The sequence below is a fragment of the Pteropus medius genome, unplaced genomic scaffold (assembly GCF_902729225.1).
Source record: "Pteropus medius unplaced genomic scaffold, Ma_sr-lr_union100, whole genome shotgun sequence".
NCBI classification, from domain to species: domain Eukaryota; kingdom Metazoa; phylum Chordata; class Mammalia; order Chiroptera; family Pteropodidae; genus Pteropus; species Pteropus medius.
In genome coordinates this window covers 7,689,880-7,711,365 of record NW_024354911.1, presented here as the reverse complement: position 1 = coordinate 7,711,365, position 21,486 = coordinate 7,689,880, and positions in this window count along the sequence as shown.

The following is a 21,486-nucleotide window of genomic DNA, read 5'->3' as shown; positions in this document are numbered from 1 at the left end:
TCTGCAAAAAGCTATTAACCCCTGTTAACCCCTTGTCTCCAAAAGGCTGTTAAAAAATAAACATGTGGCAAACAACAGGATTTCTTTTTTATGGTTGAATAATATTCCATTATATATACCACATTTTCATTATGCATTCATCTGTTGACAGACGTCAAGGTAGTTTCCATATCTTGGCTATCGTGAGTAATGCTGCAGTGAACATGGGAGTGCAGATATCTCGCCATCTCTGAAATACTTATTTCCTTTGGCTACACACCCAAAAGTAGAAGTGCTGGGTCATATGGTAGTTTTATTATTAGTTTTTTGAGGAATTTCCAATCTGTTTCCCATAAGGCAGTAACAACATGATTGAAGCTAAGTGAAAAAAGCAGGCACAGAAAAACAAATACTGTATGATCTCACTTAAATGTGAAATCTAAAAAAGTCAGACTCAGAACCAGAGAGTAGAATGGTGGTTACCAAGGTCTAGGGTTGGGCGCGGGGTGGAATGAGGTGTTGGTCAAAGGGTACAAATTTCCAATTATAAGACGAATAAGTTCTGGGGATATAATGTACAGCATGGTTAGTATACTTAATAATACTGTTTTGTATACTTGTAATTTGCTTAGAGAGGAGATCTTAAGTGTTCTTACTACACAAGTAAATGATAACCATAAGAGGCAATGTATGTGTTAGTTACCTTGACTGTGGTAATCATTTCATAATGTATACATATATTAAATCATCTCATTGTACGTCTTTTAAAAATAATTTTTTAAATCTTAAAAAAAAAATAAAAGAAACATGTAGAGCTGGAAAAGGGTATAGATTAACCCACATATATTGAGTACTTGTCAATGCATTCACAGAAATCAAAATCTCCAGAAGGTGAATGTTGAACCAAAATATTTTGACAGAGAGAAAATACTGCTTTACCCTGCATTCAAGAGGAAAGGCTGATATGACATTTCAAAGGGCAGAGAAGATGGAGAGGGTGTGATTCGGAAAACAAGGACGCTACCTTAGAGTACTGGGGACTTGAAAGGGATCATCAGAATTGGAGAGGAAGAAAAACAAGAGAGGATAGGAACACTTTAAAAGTATCCTCATTTATCTCACAATTTTACCAAAGATAATAACACCTTCACCTGGGACCTAGGTATGTCTTGACATACCAGATACCAATAAACTGCCAAGGGGATAACTTTTTTTTTAAGTTAGGGCTTTATTTATCAGAGGCCACTAAGAAACAAGCCTCTTCATTTTCAAGTCCATAGGAAGCTACCTTTTACACAGTTTAGGGCTAAGTGAAAATCTAAACTCACTGAGATAAGCTTAAAATAAAACTGAGATAAAAATATTTGGTAATATGCAAGCTGAAGAAAACCTCACCTATTTTCCCACACTTTGATTCCTAGGTGTTGTGTAAACAACTATATACCACTGATGTTCGACACACTATGAAAAAAAAAGGCTTAAATTTTCAGAGAAATAATTATTCAGCAGTTTGGGAAATGGAGTTTGTCTTTTGGTAAAACAGTTAGAGGTTGTAACCTTTGCTGTTTCTGAAAGAAAATAATTACAAAGAGAATCAAGGTATGAAATTGAGAGACTAGATCACTGTGTAGTTTGTTGCAACTTTAAGTCTGGTTAAATCTTGGCTGGAGATGTTCACAAAACACTCAAACAAGGTAAAAGGAAAAACCTGTGGGAGAGAGTGGTGAGGAAACTCACTGCCTGTTTGTTGGAGAATTCCCCTCAGATACAGAGCCCCTGGTTGAAATTTCATTGCGAGCAATTTTAGATTCTTCTATATTAAGCAGGCACCAAACCATTCCAAACCAAGTGCCAAGATATGTGAAATGTTCTAACAATTTTAAATTGCTCTCCTTCACTCATGAAATGATTCCCAATCAACTTCCTATTCCGGAGCATATTAAGATGGCAGGAATTTTGTGAATATGAAATCACTGTGAATCATGCATGGTACTTTAAAACTATTGCAGACTAATGTTTGGTTGTGAACAGTATTCTAATTGGAAAAATGATAGAAAAGTTAGTCTAGTTCAATGCTCCAGAACATATTGAAAGAAACTGTAGCTAAAAAAGTATTACCCCATCACACATTCTTGTCCTCTATGTCCACTTCCTTGGTAAGAGAGAAGGATCTACTTTTAGTTTCATGGGGCATTAGCCAATCTGAAAGAGATGTTCCTGGGAGTGAGCTGTACTGAAATGGGCATATTCTGGGTCAGAGATGGACTGTCCAGGTGGCCAAGGAATAGTGTGCTAAGGAAATACTAAAACAAGTCAGAGAGAAAAGTGTAAAGATCAAGCTTTGGAAGCAGTCTTAAATTAACCCCAGGAGAGAAGACAGAGGCAAGGACAAAACCAGGGAGACAAATAACTCAGCAAAAACCAGCAGCAATGACAGCAAGTCAATGAGTGAAGTTTGAGATTGGCCAGAATAAATGGTTTGTAACTAAGCTCAGGAACCAGACATGTGCTATTATTGTCATATGGTCCAACTGTGGGGTGAGAAAGTGAGCTAGGTGGCTCCTAGGAACCACGCAGTTTTGGTATTCTCCCCAGAGGCTTAGACCAATGGTGTCGCCCAGGATTGGCCTAAGATTACACTCTCAAATTGTGTTTGTGTGTCTGGTGTGCCAAGGAATGTGCAAAACCCCAAGATAAGCACAACATCTGGAGTATCAATTGTCCTAGGTGGGTAAATTAAACACTATTTTTATTGTAAAACAACAAGGATATATTATACAGCAGAATTCAAAAATTCCCGTGAATTTTTAATAAAATAAAAGGTTTAACAACTGTGGCACTAACAGAGCAGAAGTCTGCATTTGGTTCTCTCCCAAAGCTCCCTGGGGGCACTAACTCTCTATACTTAACCAATAAGGAAACTTAACTATACAATAGTCCAAATGTGTGAATACAGTTGAACCTATTAAGGTCACCTTTTTCTCAGGCAAACACAACTCCTCATCTCCTAAGGTCTGTTTCATGCCTCTGAACAGAGGCACTTACCTCTTTGACTTGAATATTAATTCAAAACCAAATTCAGATAACAGGTTCTAGAGCTACAGAGTGTCAGGCTCATGAGACTCTTGGAAAGACTGTTTGTGAGGACTCTTCTTCTGCCTCAAATAGTCCTGGGCTTTACTGGCCCATAGAAATTGAATAGTGGAATTGCCTCAGAACAAACACTGTTCTTTTGCAACACCACATACAGCTACCTATCTGTTTGACTTTACAAAATCTAATTATATAGCGATCTACAGCTAACACTGGGTGAAACTACAAACTTTTACTTTGTGGGATTTCTCAACATGAAATAGTTAAACAGTTACCAACTGTGTACTAGGTTGGTTCTAACAATACTATGTAAGCAAATAATAATATGAAAGTGAATTTTCTAAGTTAAACTAAGATAGAAAAAGAAGGTCCTCCCCAGGAATGAAGAGGAGGTGAACTAAACAAGGACGCTACAGCTAAATCCCTAAGAAAACGTCATCTCTTTCTAACCTTTGTGCTGGTGAGTGAGAGAGATAAGAGACAGGAGGAAAAACCAGAGTTATGACAGAAGAAAGCTATTTTCTATTCTTGTTCTCTAAGTCAGTAAGAGCAGACACCTTGGGAGTCACACACCAAGACCCGAAAAGTGACCGCTTCCATCTACTTGACCCAAGAACCCTACTGAAGCTTTATTCTGTGTACACAGTTTGGAGAAATATAAGATTCCCTAAAGCTACCCCCCAACTGAGGAGGCATATGAAGAACTGTAACTCAGACATTGCCTATGGGAAATTGTAGGCACTTTATAAGGAGCAAATGATCTCACTCTGAACCAAGGAAATCTGAAGACCTACACATGGCGTCAGAGGTTCAAAACTGCTAGACAGAAACCGCAGAATAGATCTGTTACCCAGGCTCACCTACCTGGTGAACCCATCTTCCTTCACAAATCTGCCTCTGAAGTACTCAATAATGAATGTGCTGGGAGCTGTCCTCCACTGGTGGTGCTGAAGGCTGCCTGCTGAGGCACTAAGGTGATATTGAAAGAAATGGGAAATAATGAAGAGTAGCTGCTGTTATAGTCCACAGAGGTTTCCAGAAAAAGCATGATCAAACAGTGCCACCATCACTCACCACTGAGCTGCTGTCACAGAGAACAAGCATCAATGAATCATCAGGCAGGACCCTCAGCTGGAACTCCCACAGACAGGATTGTCTGTGGCTGCAGCAGTTTCAGGCTAAGCAGGAAAGGAGAGAAAACTTTCTGCTGAGGAATTTTTGCAGCCTCCCTTGCCACTCAAATGTAGTGACATCCTTGCAATATCTATAAGGAAATAGGAGGTCACTGGTTTCGAATATGTTTACTAAAGATCTTCTGAAAATACACTAAAGGAAATAGACATTTTACATTAAAGAAGTTCACGAGGATTAGAGAACCAAATTCGGGGGCAGTTCTTACTATACTTGAGTATATTAACTCAAGCCTCTGACTTTCTAGATCTCATTATGTGACACTGGAAAAGAACATTACAAATAATAAAATGTGGTCAATGAAACATCACTTTTTTAACTGCTCCTAACTAACCTCATCTATAAACTATGGATAATAATTTCTTCCTGATAGTTTGTTGTGAAGATTAAATTATTTGAAAAATATATGAAAAGTCTCGGATGTATTGGTTGGAACATTATAGATGCTTATTAAGTGTGGGAGAGCATACGAGAAAAATGAGTCAAGAAAATGAACGATGTGTACTTTATATATACATATCTTTTTATAACACTTATTATAATATGTCACAATTATAATCATTCATTTATGCACTCTTCATAAAGGCAAAATCAGTGTTTTTTGCAAATCCCTGTGTCTTATTACCAACACTGTTTATTGCATGCTTAGAAACTATCTACTGAATTAAGTTTACTTGTATTTCTTATTATGAGCCTTGAAGCATGAAGACTAGACAGTAGCAATGCAGTTATCAGGGCGATCTCCAGTCTTCCTGTCTAATGCCTAGAAATCTCAGGGGATTATAACAGCAGCTACTCCTCCTTATCTTCAATGTCCTTAAACATCTCTTTGACATCTGAAAAAATAGCCCGATGTACCTGGTCCACTACACCCCACTATTGCATTGCTACTGTCTGCTCATCGTGTTTCACCACTAAGAGTAGAATAATACCACATACCTTAGATATACTTTCAGTATTGGCCACAGTCAAACAGCAGAAGGAGGGAGTGGATAAAACAGGACAAATGAAAAAAGGATGTGCTGTGTTTTCTGCTCTCACTTCTGTGAGCACAGCTTTTGGACACTTCAGTTATAACTTTTTTATTCCTGCACAAAACTTCTGAAGTGTCACTGAAGAAACAATATCATAATTTTTCTATAGATTTTCATATGTAGGTTTTGATTTTTTAAAGTTTTCTAATGAATTAGTCTAAGCTATACTCGAAACTATAGAGATAGAATGATATTTCCGAAAGTAAATACATCACTAACTTTTTCAAATTAAAATCTTGCTAAGCCTTGGAATTGGTTCATTATTTCATGGATGTCCATTTTACAACTCAGCCTATTGCCTCTAAAGTAACGACCTCTAAACAATTCTTCCTTTTAATTCTGTTTCCTGTGCATATTTCCAAGTCGATAAAGAGGCCTGTAGACATAGCACTAAATGGATTATTCAGACCAGAAAGAACTCTCATGCTATCTGCATATTTATGATTTGCAGCTTCTAAGGCCCACACTAAAAATTGTTACTATACAAGATGTATGTGACAACACAGACCATACAATACAAGAGCCAAGTCATTGATATGCATGACTAGAATTCAGATCAAAAGATGGAGTATTTGATCTTGGACTTGGACATAGCATCATAATAAAAGGTAAGTATATTGGGTCTTTGATGCAGATAATCAAAGGAAAAAAACTACAGTGTTTGATCAAATCTCAAAAGGAAATTAACCATGGCTGTTCTATTAAACGTCTTGGGGGAAAAAACTCATTTTACAGAAACACATAACCTATATTTGATGCTAATTTCAGATGCTGTCGTAAGTATCTGTACTGTTATGACTAAGCCAGTGAAGAAAAGTGAAAAAGAAGCGAGTCCCACCTTGGTGGAAATTGAACAAACATTACGAAAGAGCTCCACCTACTGGAACTGGTTTCTCTAAATCTGGCTACAAATTGAAAAATACTCAGAAATTGGACTGGAGAACTCAAAGATGCCCTCAAACTTGGCTGACTGCAACTCGAAGAGGGTCATAGGTCAAAGAACGGGTAGCATTTTTGGGAGCTGGTTAACCCTGATGTCAGGTAATTATGAGAGACAGGGAATTTTTAAGGAAAGCCAAAGGAAATTTTTTTAATTGGCTGACTTCTTTCAACCACTGGTTTATAGAGCTATATTGTAGCAAACAAAATCAATATTATATAGAAAAAAAGTAAGAATTTTTAATTAGATTTCTAAGTGGCAAGAAGAGCTAATAATAGTATTGCCTAGCATTTGTATAAATCTTTATTTCACAAAGCCCTTTATAAATATCATCATTTAATAATATCTAGCAACTACCGTTTCCATGGTTAACATCCAGCCAAAACACACCAGTATAACATATCAAAAGCATTCATTCTGATTGGTCATTGCCCACGCAGTACCAGCTCTTAGATATTTTTAACATCACTCTTGACTCTATCACATCCTGATTCAAATAAAACTGAATTGAAAAACATTTTTTTACTAAATTTCAAACAATAGATCAGCATTTTCTTAAATCTACCCTCCCATTTTCCTCCACCCTCCCACACACACACTCTAAGTCAACATTTGAGCTGGGGCAAGGAGGAGGAATTCTACCCACCAGTTCTAACCATGCTCTTTTTCAGATGGATGAAAATATCATTCACAGGATTTACACACATGCACAGACAAACACATGCCTCACACACTTGCTCTCACACACATCACACACATATCACATACTCACACACACACACATATCACACACTCACACATATATACCACACTCACTCTCTCACACACATACACCTCAGAAACACATACACTTCTTTTCCCTAACTCTGAGGAAACCTCAATTCCTTCATTCAACAGACTTTTCTGACCACTACTGTATACCAATTAAGTTCTAGAAATACAAAAATTAATAATAATAAAGAAGAAAATAAAACTAGATCCCTGCCCAGTACCACATGCAAAGCCCTATACAAACTCTAAATGGATCAATTATTCTCTTAGTTCAGGCTGCTATAACAGAATGACACAGACTGAGTGGCTTATCGACAAACATCTATTTCTCACAGTTCTGGAGCCTGGAAGTCCAAAATCAAGGTGCCAGCAGAAATGGTATCTGGTGAGTTCTTGATTCCTGGTTTGCATGTGGCCATCTCTTCATTGTGTCCTCATATGGCAGAGAAGAGAAAGAAAAGAAGCAAGCTCTCTAGTGTCTCTTCTTAGGAGGGCATTAATTTCCATTCATCAGGGCTCCAACTTCATGACTTAATTACCTTCTAAATACTAGCACATTGGGGATTCGAATTTCAATATATGGGGAGACAGAAACATCCATTCCATACCAATTATCTAAATGCTATAAAGGCTAATAGAAGAAAATGTAAAATAACTTCATGACTTAAGGATGAGAAAGGACTTCTTAAACAAATGGCAAATGCACAAACCAAGAAGCAAAACAACAACTAATTAAGCTTCATCAAAATTAAGCTTTTCAAAACCACATGATATCACTTATATGTGGGATATAAACTTAAAAACAACAAACAGGACAAACAGAGACTCATGGACATGGACAATAGACTAGTGGTAAAGTTACCAGCGGTAGAGGGGTAAAGGGGGTCAAATATGTGGTGAGAGAAAGAAATCTAACTATAGGCGGTGAACATACAATACTACACACACACACACACACACACACACACACACACACACCTTGCTGTTGAATTGTACACCTGAAACTTACTAGATTTCATTAACCAATGTCATCATAATTAAATAAATAAATACATACATACATACATACATACATACATAAATTTTTGCGGTTTTAAATAAATAAATAAATCCTTACTATGAAATGTTGCTCCTATTCTACAGCGGAGTAAACTAAGGTGCAGAATGTTAATGTTGCTTACCCAAGTACCTTTAGATTGAAGTGAGGTAGTTAGACTCTGGAGTCTGGACTTGTAAATACAACACAAATCTTGGTTTAAAAACCACTTTCTGAGTATCATTAATTACAGTTAAAAATAGTTTAAATATTTTATTTCCTGAAAAATGTTACCAAACTAGGGCTAAAATAACTTTCTAAAGTTCATATAAATACTCTTAAAGAAACCTAACCTGAAAAATTGGATTTGTCTTTTTTCTCTCATGTAAAGATGCCAATATTATGTACTGAGTAAATGAATTATTTTATGAATGTTAATAAAATATGTAATACACATGTAAATATTTTGATCATGGTCTCTACTTATGAAAATTGAAAACACAAGCTCTCTGCTTCATTAAAAAACCTGTACAATTAATGTAATTTAAATGAATCATATACATAATGGAATCTAAGGATTTTTGAAGCTTCATGACAATTATATAAACTTTATAGTATAAAAAACTAACATTTTCAGTTCAAAAATGGTTACGATGAATAGAGCACTGACAGAGTAGCAGAAGATATATACAAAGCCTTATCAGTTCTGGATTAATATTTAGAATGCCTAAGAAATTTCTAAATCCAAAATAAAAAGAGAGCAATCTCAAGGGAAAAATAGGCAATGGATTAAAAAAAAATACAACTTATAGGAAAAGAAACTGTGGGTCCCAGGCCTGGCTGGTCCCAGGTCTGGCTATGATCCAGGCTTATGGCTAAGAATAGGACCCCAGATTTAGAATGTTACATTAGTGTAGTAGGGTGCCTGCACCTAAAATATGTAAACATACTTCAGCTTATTGTATCACACATGTGTGGCTGAATGCCACAATTGTACTTTGATATGTATGGAGCCATGAGGGCCCCTTGAAAGCGGAAGGGGAGCACAAGAAGGGGAGCAGGAGAAGTGCACGCAATATTGTGCTCCCCACAATAAAGTTGGTGCCTGCCGTTTCATTCTCATGTCAGCCTTTTGTGCATTCTTTCAACTGGGCATCTCACCATCAAACCTTCCCTTCTTGATTAGCTCAGCACTGACAGAAACCCGGAAGAATAACAAGTTATGATTAGACACTTAAATCCATGAATAATCAGAGAAATGGACATTAAGACAACAGTGAAATAAAAACTTTTTCTTCATAATCAGGAAAAAGACAAAGATATCCACTGTCACCACTTTTATTCAACATAGTATTAGTAATCCTAGTCACAGCAATCAAACAAGAAAAAAAATAAAAAGCATCTAAATTGGAAAGGAAGAGGTAAAATTGTCATTATTTGTAGATGACAGGATACTATATAGAAAGAACCCTAAAGATTCTACCAAATAAAATATAAATGAATTCAATAAAGTAGCAGGACACAAAATTAATACTCAGAAATCAGTTGCACTTTTATACACCAATAACAGAATATGAGAAAGAGAAAATTTTTAAATTACATTTACAATTGCATCAAAAAGAATAAAATATCTAGAAAAAAATTTAACCAAGGAAGTAAAATACCTGTACTCAAAGGAGGAAGATGGCAGACTAGCTAAAAGCAGTGTTTGCCTCCTGCAAGGTCCACACTAAAATGACAACTAAATTACAAAACAATCAACATGGAGAATCACCTGAAGGCCAGCTGATTATAACACATACGTCTGATAATATAAAGAAGGAGCCACATCGAAGCCGGTAGGAGAGGCAAAATCGCGAATTAGGCTGGACCCGCATCCACAGGTGGTGGAGGATCACCAGGATGGAAAATATGGCTGTAGAGACACTCCTGAAGGAGGGGGTGGCCCTCATCTCATTTGGAGGCCCCCCATCCCAGGGTCCCAGCCCATGGTCTCAGTCCAGGGAAGAGGAGATTCCAATAACTCTGACTGTAAAAACAAGAGGGGATTCTGGCCATCTGGGTGAGCCAGAAGGAGACTGAAACACTAGACTCCCTTTGAAGAACCCATGCACAGGCTTTCTGACCTGCAGACACTCACCTGGGACACCAGTGGTGGGTAAGAGGCTCACTCACACAGGATCCATACTGAGAAAGTCTGCATTACCTGATGCCAGAACAAGGTCTAGACAAGCAGCCAACATTGTGCCTGGCCCCTCTAAAGGGCAATCTACAAACCCAGATTGCCAGCTTGACTGTGCAGACCTCTCCCACAGGGCCATTAGGAAGCACTTGCCTGAGGAGATCAGCCCACCTCACCCAATCTGCAGATTACCCAGGGCTTTTGTTTCTGGATGGCTGCCATGCCCTGCACCGATTCAGGGCCAAACATTCACAGCTGTGAGAGCACATTTCAGAGACAGTTTCAGGAAGATCACTGCTGCCAACATGAACTTGGGCAGATCTCAGGGATCTATGGGCCAGTCTCAGACAGCAGCTGGTCTTGCTGTGATCTGGGCCTTCTGTGGGAATGTGCGAGTGGTTATCAAAGTTGCAGCAAGACTGAGGCTGTATTGATCTGAGGGCCACTGTCTCCCTAAGACCCCACCCCACCCAATCCACAAATTGCCCAGGTGGCCCATTTACAGTCAACCGCCACCACCCTGCCTCTACCTCCCCTTCTCCCAAGTCTCTCAATCCACAGAGGCAACAAACTTTGGCGAGCACAGGGCAGGCACGGCAGGGAAATCAGTTGCAGGCAGACCTCTGCTGCCTGCAAGAGTTGCAATATTGTGTCCGGGGAGCACAGGGGTCTGTGGGACCACCCAGATGGCAGCTGGTCTCACTGTGATCTGTGACTATAGTGCGAACCTCATGGGCACAGAAGTTGCAGCAAAACTGAAGCTATATTGGCCTGATTGCCCTTGTCTCCCTGAGATCCTGCTTCACCCGAGCCACAGAGAATCTGCAGCCCATTGATAGGCAGCCTCCCATGCCCCACTTGGCTCTGGAGTTGTACAGTTAGCGCAGGCAACAGACCTCGGCTAGCTCAGTGAGCACATTTCAAGGAAAACAGTTGTGGGCAGACCACTGCTGCCTGTACAAGCTGCAATATCTCTTGAGGGGATTGCAGAGGTCTGTACTGGCCTGATGGCCCTTGACTACCTGAGCTTCTGCCCCATCCAATACACAAATACATAATATGCCCACCGCATATTGAGAGGCAGCTGCCCTTGCCCTGGGGTGGTGCATTCAGGCCCAAGGTGGGAAGCAGCTGAACTTGCTATGATTGGAAACTTGTACCGGGAGCCATGGAGACAGCACTGGCATGTAAACTGACACTGCAGTGGCAGGGCAAAATTTACTCAATAGACCCAGGAGACTCCCAGGGTCCCTGCACCACTCGACATGCATATAACCCAGAAGCTCATCTAGTTTCAGAGACTTATGGGCAACTGACAGACAATGTCATACCGTGAAGAACACTGGTCCCTCTGCCAAACAATAGCCTTAGGTCAGGGACGGGGAATAACTGGACCATTGCTTACAGCATTATCTCGTCCACTTACCTAGAGATCCAACGTAGGCTACAACCATCTGCGGATCACTTTGTAGTTCCCACTGGGTAGCCCTGAGCAATTAAAAGCAGTGGAAAAGAGAGGACTCAAATAAGTAAAATCAGAAATGGAAGCAGAGAAATAACTACGGACTCTACAGAAATACAAAGAATCATAAGGAAATACTATGAGAAATTATATGCCAACAAATTGGACAATCTGGAAAAAATTGTCCTAGAAACAATCTCCTAAGACCGAGTCAAGAAAAAACAGAAAATCTGAACTGGTTGGTTACCACTAATGAAATAGAATCAGTAATCAAAAACCTCCCAAGAAACAAAAGTTCTGGACCAGATGACTTCATAGGTGAATTTTACCAAACATTCAAAGAAGAATTAAGACCTATTCTTCTCAAACTATTCCAAAAAATTCAAGAAGAGGAAAGGCTCGCTAATTCCATTTATGAAGCCTCCGTTATCTTGATTCCAAAACAGACAAAGACATTACCAAAAAAGCAAACTATAAGCTGATATCTCTTATGGACATTGATGTAAAAATCCTCAACAAAATATTAGAAAACAGAATCAGCAATACATTAAAAATATCACACAAATGATCAAGTTGGATTTATTCCTAGGATGCAAGGTTGATATAATATCCGCAAATCAATTAATATAATACACCACATTCACATATCGAAAGGTAAAAACCATACAATCATATCAATAGATGCAGAAAAAGCATTCAACAAAATCCAGCATCCATTTATGATAAAAACTCAGCAAAGTGAGAATAGAGGGGACATACCTCAACATAATAAAGGCCATATATGATAAATCTACAGCTAACATCATGTTCAATGGGGAAAGGCTAAAAGCATTTTCCTTAAGATCAGGAACAAGACAAGAATGTCCACATTCACCACTCCTCTTCAACATTGTATTGGAAGTCTTAGCCACAGCAATAAGACAAGAAAGAGAAATAAAAGGCATCCAAATTGGAAACAAAGAAGTAAAACTCTCACTATTTGCTGATGACATGATACTATACAGAGAGAACTCTAAGGATTCCACCAAAAGAACTGTTAGAACTGATCAATGAATTCAGTAAAGTAGCAGGTTGGAAAATAAATATTCAGAAGTCAGTGGCAATTTTATACACCAATGATGAACTTTCAGAAAGAGAAATTAAGAAAACATCCCATTTACAATTGCATCGAAAACTATAAAATACCTAGGAATCAAATTAACCAAGGAGATAAAAAAAACCGTTCTCAGAAAATTATAAATCATTGAAAAAAGAAATTGAAGAAGATACAAATAAATGGAAGCATATACCGTGCTCATGGGTAGGAAGAATCAACATCATTAAAATTGCCATACTACTCAAAGCAATCTACGGATTCAACACAATCTCTGTCAAAATACCAATGGCATTTTTCAGAGAGCTAGAACAAATAATCCTAAAATTTATATGGAACCATAAAAGACCCTGAATAGCTACGGCAATCTTGAGAAAGAACAAAGGTGGCAGTATCACACTACCTAATATCAAACTATAGTACAAGCCTACAGTAATCAAAACAGCATGGCACTGGCATAAAAACAGATACATTGATCAATGGAACAGAATAGAGAGTCTGGAAATAAATCCACACCTCATTTAATATATGACAAAGGAGGTAAGAACATACAATGGAGTAAAGACAGTCTCTTCAATAAATGGTGTTGGGAAAATTGGACAGATACATGCAAAAAAAAAAAAACTAGACCACCTTCTTACACTATATACAAGAATAGACTCAAAATTGATTAAAGACTTAAATGTAAGACCTGAAACCATAAAACTTCTGGAAGAAAACATAGATAGTAATTACAATCTGATATTACTAACAGTAATTTCTTTTCAGATATATCTCCCCAGACAAGGGAAATGAAAGAAAAAATAAACAAATAGGACTACATCAAACTAAAAAGTTTTTGTACAGCAAAGAAAACAATCACCAAAACAAAAAGACAACCTACTGATTGGGAGAAGATATTCTCTAATGATACATCTGATAAGAGGTTAATATCCAAAATATACAACTCAACAACAACAACAACAACAACACATCAATCCAATTAAAAAATGGGCAAAAGACCTGAATAGATACTTCTCCAAAGAGGAAATACAAATGGCCAATAAACATATGAAAAGATGCTCAAGATCACTAATCATCAGAGATGCAAATTAAAACCACAATGAGATATCACCTCACAGCTGTCAGAATGGCTATCATCAATAAATCAACAACAACAAAAAAAAATGCTGGCAAGGATATGGAGAAAAGGGAGCCCTGGTGCACTGTTCGTGGGATTGCAAATTGGTACAGCCATTACGGAAAACAGTATGGAGGTTCCCCAAAAAATTAAAAATTAAAAATGCAATTGCAGTTCTGGGTATTTATCCAAATAAATCCAAAACACTAATTCAAAAAGATATATGCATCCTTATGTTCACTGCAGCATTATTTATAAGTACCCAAGATATGGAAGCAACATAAGCATTCACCAACAGATGAATAGAAGAAGATATGGTACATATATAAAACAGAATATTTCTCAGCCATAAGAATGAAAGCTTGTCCTTTGCAACAACATGGATGGACCTAGAGAGTATTACGCTAAGTGAAATAAGTCAGAGAAAGGCAAATACCACATGGTTTCACTTATATGTGGAGTCCAAAAAACAAAATAAATGAACAAACAAAACAAAACAAACTCATAGATACAAAGAACAAATTGATGGTTGCCACATAGAAGGGGGTTGGGAGAATGGATGAAAAAGTGAAAGGGATTAAGAAATACAAATTGCCAGTTATAAAAATAGTCACAGAGATATAAAGTACAAAACAGGGAATATAATCAGTAATATTGTAATAACTAGGTATGGTGCCAGGTGGGTACTAAATTTATTGGGTTGATCACTTTGTAAGATATATGAACATCTAATCACTGTGATATACACCAGAAAACAATATAAAATTTTATGTTAACAATAATTGCAAAATAAATTTTAAAAAATTAAAAAAACAACAACAGTGAAATATAACTTTAAACAATTAGATTGCCAATATTTAGAAAGCTGGATAATGTCAATTGTTGGCTGGGGTGAGACTATGAAACCCAAAGAAGAAAAAATAAATAAGACCTTTACCACATTAATGACTAATAATACCACAGAAATTAGAAGTATCTTTAAAACACACACACGCTCACACACATTTTGAACACCTACTCTGAGCCAGTCCCTGTCCTAGTCACCTTAACATTTATTGTCTTCTTTAATCCTTTTAACAACAGTTATTGTTATTCCCACTTTATACCAGTATAAGGAAACTATAGCTTAGAGTGATTAAGAGGCACACTAAGGAAGGTCACACAGCAGCAAACAGTTAAATGGGCATTTAAATCAATGTCTTCTGAATCGCAGGCCAAGATTCTTTCTTCTACACCAGAGTTCTCCCCCATTTCTCTCTACACCTCATCCCTGGAAACACTCTACTGGGCCCCGGAAAAAGTGCTTTTAGAAATAAATTACAATTGCCTATGAAGTAGCTGTACAAGTTAACAGCAAAACTCTTTTTTTAGGAAAGCTTATAAATGATCTTTTCTGGTTATGTAAAGGTACAGACAGAGGGATTTTGAGCTTTTCACAGCAAGCTAGAAAGGGCAAGAAGGGAATGAAGATGTTAAGTGTCCAAACTTAAAGGATCAAAGGAGAGAAAATCAGCACAGGACATGAGAAGGGGTCTAGCAACAAAGCAGAGCCCAAGAAAGAACTTAAGAGAAAGAATGCCTGTTGTGACATATTTAGAATGACAGTGACATATTTAGGAAAGAGACATTTGAAAACCAATATGAGCTGGTTACCCATTATGTTCTGAGCTGGGCCTCCAGGAACCCCACTCTTCTAGGAGAGTCACAGCCAGGCCTTAGTGTTGCTGATCCTCTGCCCCTTCTTCCAGATTCCCCGCCAGGCACAGTGGCATCACACAGGGCATGTGAGGCAGTGTAACATAAACATATTCCGTTTATTGGCTACACTGACCACAACTCAGAGGACTGTTTTACCCTAATCTGAGAGGACTGTTTTATCCTATTTATACATATAATCAATACTCCTTCCCTCATGATTTCATTTGTCTGCTGCTCAAACCTCTCCAAAATTCTTTCCCAGACCTTACCTCTGGATGCTCCTTTTCTAATTAATAGTCACTTTACTTACCTGTGGCTTTCCTTAACATAATTGTATTATCATGGTGGAAAAAGAAAGCTGACACGGCCCAGTCAACCCAGCAGAGTGTGTGCTCAGTTCAGTCTCAATAGACACTCATCATTTGGTCCATTTGGCCTGGAGTAAGAGAAAAACCAGAGAAGACTTCCTGGAGGTGGTGATACCTGAACCAAATCTTAAAGGTTAAGTAATTGGTAGAGAAAAGGGAGCAGAGCACCCAGGCAGAGGAAATGAGCAGAGGTACACAGGGGAGAATGACAAGAGATAAAGGGAGTGTGGGGTGACTGGACACAAAGAACAAGGCAGAGTTTCTGGGACATGGAACTGAAGAGGGCACTAAGCAGTGTGCATTTTGCCCTGAGGGTGATGGATGTTACTGAGGGGTGTGAAACTAAAGAATGACAGGCTTTGGTTTGTACTTTAATTAGCCTGACAAATTAGTCTTAGCCTGTTGGAAAGACTAACAAAGAATTTTGCCTATTTTTTAATCAATTGATACAAAAATATCTATGAAGATTTTTTAAAATAAGTTACACTTAATTGTTTGTTTCTTAAATTATTAGGGATATTTCAGAAAATCTATAATACAGATACCATATTAATTTCTGAAATATGATAGTGGACAGTTCTTGTTCCCAGAGATATAAATCTAACTTTAAAAAGAACATGAGAATAAAATTTCACATCAAGTAGGTAAGGTTATCTGTAGAAATTCAGGCAGCCAGAACATTGTATTAAAGATAGAATGCCAAGTTTCAGGAGGAAGTCCAGCCAGGCTGGCCAGCATTGGCCTATGGAGGAGTGGCAGGTGAATCTCCAGTGGCTGTGGCTGCCAGAGCCATGAGAACAACAAGGAACTGAGCAGATATGTTAGTATCAGAAAAGCTCTTTTTCCCTGTAGTAGAAATTGTGTCTGATATTATTCACTTTTGTAAAACATATAAACAAATATTGCGTATATATATTTAAGGATATATGTTTTTAAAGCATGAAGGACTTAATTCATTTTTTTCCTATTTTCCTATCTATATTTTCTAAAGTTTCTACAATAACAGTATCCTATATCTGTTATAAGAATAGTTATTTTTTTAAAGAAAAGATCCATAGGTCAGTTGCCATAGCAATATGGACCATTGCTATGATGGAAGTGATGCAAATGTAAAATTTGTAGACATTTGGTGTTCAATAGTTCTATTACTAGTTAACAGAATATAGTGCTTAGGACTTGAAAGGCAAAGTTCATTGTCCACAACATTACTTCCAGTGTGGATTCCAAGTGTTGAGAGTGACATTGATTAACTAGAGCTCACCCAGACTGGTGTCCCAGGAGAGTGAAGGGCCTACAAACCTGTCCTTAAGGAATGACTGATGAAACCAAGGTGTTTATCCCTGACAACAGACTCACTGGGTCTAGCATGAGAGTTGGCATCCATCACAAAAAGGACTAATATCTGGAAGAAAGATCTGGATCATTTACATAGCTTTGGAGGACCAGTGAGTAGAAGTATAAATAAATTGAACTTCTACTTAACAACAGAAGAAGGAAAAAGAAGAAAAGGTAGAGAAAGAGAAGGAAAGAAATAAGAAAAAGAACCTTCTAACAATTCATACCTTTTGAAAACAATAGACCAAATTTATAAAAAATATGCAAAATGCAGCTCAGGTCCATCTGTCAGAAATAGTTCAGTGGGGATTCTTGTATTGGGGATGATCCCTAATATTCTTTCCAATTCTAGCGTGTTATGGAAATTTACTCACCCCCTTATTCACTCCAATATACAATCTACAAAACAGATGACAGGAAATAAATCAAATGCTTGGGTTCAATAACCCACAGATATAAGGATGACTTAATTCCCTTGAGCACAGCATGACTCATTCAGATCATTCACATTTCAGCACTTTTTTTCTGTAGAGTTTAGAGAATTTGTTATGAAAATGTTAAGTACATAAAAAGTAAATGTCACTCAAAGTTAAAATTCTCTCTTACTGCCACACTGCGGTAGTAACAGCCTCTCATCCATGCTCCAGATCTAGTTTATCAAAAAAAGAGTTGGCTTAAAGATTTGGGTATCCAAATGGTCCTTCAACTGAGAATGCTCATAGTTGTAATCCTGCAATAAGAAGTTTTTCTCACACAAAAAGTTATTTCACTACTAAGAATCTGTTTCATCTTTGGAAAAGTGAGTCGAATAATGACTCATCTCTCACAAATATAAGAATAAATAATAATAAATTATATTATTTACCTAGAATATAAACTGTAACAAAGTACATTTCATTAGCATAATAAATAACATTACAAAATAGAAATAACATCAAATAAGCCATATTTGTCCATATGAATCATATATTAGATCTAGTGATTGTTATTTAACAGTGCTTCATGAAAATGAACAGCATCTGAACATTTCAGCATCCCTTAGAAGTATGTGGTCCTTTGTCAGGAAGAGTTCTCCATGTCCCTTGAGTTCTCGTGAGCAGAGTTGGGAGAATAAGTAGGTCAGAGTCCTATGATCCCATCCATCAGACAGCACCAGACCAGAGAGGTTTGTGTGCTTGTTTAAGGAAGACCACAGCTATTTCCTGGCTCACTGACCCTAAAGAGGGGATAAAAAATAACATCAAAGTGAAAAGCAGAGCTGGTCATCAGATTGATCTCCAACCCAAAGCAAAGTAATAATAACCCATGAAGCTCTGAATTTTATCCATGAAAACTCTAGTCAATTTTCAGATTCTGATGTGGAAACCCCAGAGACACTGGTGTCTCCCCAGGGACCAGATTGAACTGTTATTTTGTTTTGACTATTTGACTTTTATTGAGTGTTTGCAAAGCCAGACACTGTGAAAGTGTCTTTACATATTCATTTGGTCCCCACAGCAACACTGTCAGGTAGGAACTCTAGTTTTCCATTTTACAGATGATAAGACTAAGGCTTTAGTAACTTTCACAAGGCCATAAAGCTAACTCAGGTCTTTCTGCCACCAAACTCCTCCAAAAAGCAAACTGGTCAGTGATGAAACTATCTCACTAATTCAGAGCTAACTATAGTTTGGATTTTGGATATTGGGAGTATATAAATTTGTGTTATTATTCCAGCTCAGAATCCTCAGGGTCAGGCAACTCCCTGGATGCTTCCTGAATATAACATGACATAATTCTAACTTTTTAAAACATTAAATGAGAACCTACTAAGTACAGGATGCTGTGCTGGGTTCTGGGATACTTAGATAAGAACCAGACATGCACCTTCCAAAGAGACTCATTACAGTTTAGTAGGGATGATAAGATATATACAAGGAACAGAATAAAGGTTAAAAGGCTCATACAGCAAAAGAGAAGCTGGAAAAGGTAAGAGTATTTCCAGATTCAGGAAAAAGGAAAAGAAAAGAATAGTACAAAGCCCTAGGCAGGGGAAATAGCATGATCGAAAGCATATTCACGGAGAGTAAATTATTTGGATAAAATGAAAAGGATATGAGCGAGAGTCATGAGAAATAAATTTCCAAACATAGGTTTAGACTCCTTCTTAAAGAGCCCAGATTTTAAAAGTGAGGAACTTGAACGCCATTCTATAGGCCACAGCTAAAGAATTCAACATAATAACATGAGTTTAACCTATGTCCCTAACTGTATCCTATAAATGATAAATTTTTTTAAAAGAGCCCAATGCAGAGTTATAAACTTTAGTCGAATTTACATAAATGACCTCTGGTTTACCCCTATGAGATCATTAGGAGATATTTTACAGATTTTTCTTTGTTTTTTTACTCTTAGCAAACACTATTTTTAAGGTAAATAAATGCATAAGTGTTACTTTATGTAAAAAGACTTTGATGCTTGAAGAAAAGAATCTCGAAAAAGCCTTTCAAAACTGATGAACTAAACATAAACACATGCTAAATGGCCTTTAAAATCCACATAAGAAATGATTGTAATGCCAGAGTCTCATGGAGTTCATCATATTATATATTTTTTAAATAATTTAACATATTAGTTCAGCTAACTTTTGTTAGAAACTCATTGACCTCAGAAAAATAATAGTAAAATAAAATAATAGAATATATTCACTTGACACATAAGTGATGCTATCAGAAAACAATTCTATTTGGTTCTTATAAGAGCTCATTTTGACAGTAGGTTCCATCTAAGTTAAGAACATACACAGTTTTATGCCATATCTACGTGGCCAGGGACACATGGGGACCAGTACAACAAGCTCTTTGCCAAGATAAGTGTTGTGAAAGGGAGAGTCTCAGGGTAGAACCCAAACAGGTTAAAGAGTTTTCCCATCTATGTGACAATGCTTCTAGCTCTCTCCAGGAAAGTTCTGTACAAATAGTTAGGCCAGAAGGTAGTCATACCCAAACTTCTTAATTTAATTTTTCAACTGAGCCAGAAATTTGTCTTCACTCAAAATAAAACCATCCATTCTTATATTTAGTATACACTGCTTTGGAGCTCTCTAGGGTTTCTAGAGGTTTTAGTATGGGTCTTTTAAACAGGACTAAGACAATCAGTGAATCAATCAACTAACCAACAAAATTCACTTATTAATTTATTTATTCAGAAAATTTAGTGAGCACCTATCATATCCTGGTGCTGGACACTGAGGCTTTAATGATGACCAACATAGACAATTCCTCCTCTCAAGATTATAGACTAGTATGAAAAATGACATTGATTACCTGTTATGGCTGTTATATGCTAAAAATGTAGGTGTGTTAGTTGAAGAGATCCTAAAATGGAGGGAGGGAGGAAAGAGAGAAGGAAAGAAGAAAAACACAATACACCGTGATACTGTCCTGTCCTCAAGATTTTTTCAACCTAGTTGGAGGTAACAAGACACAAAATCAACAAAAGTGAAACATTACAAACTTGGGAATGAAAATTTTGGCTTTAAAGAGATCAAACACACATATTCACGTATGAGGTTTGAACTTTAGTATCATCAGGAATGTGTTTTTTGACTATGGCTTTCACACAGCAATTTTTCTGTCAGTGAGGGAATTTGTCTGAAAAAGTCTTAATTGATGAGTCTTCCTCTGAAATCTGAGTTGAGATGCTAAAAGAGCTCTCCATGCTGGCACCAGGCAATTTATACACATTTGAGAAATGATTCTGTAAAGAAAAGCTTCAAGAACATCATTACATTTGGAGTGCATCTGATGGCAAGCCAATCATTGGACATTATTAGACAATACCTCAGCAGTCGATGAGGTTTGAATGTATAATTATTGTATTGATATTCTGCTAAAGTTCTACACCATAAAATATTGTCATTTTTCCATGATTTTTGACCTGCTCTTTAGACCCTGCTCTATTTGCTTTTCAAGTGTAATAATGACTTTAAGTTGATGATTATGAAGCACAGGGTGAAGACATTCCCTTGATGATAAATAGAAGATGCACCTCCTCCAGTACAAACTTCATAAAAATACAAAAACGAAGAACATGAGCCATTGTTATATATGTATGATATGTGAAGCTCAGAAAACTGACATGGAAATAGATTATCTTTTAACATCAAGTTTGAGTTAGTTTTTTCATAGGGTAAACCTTTGACT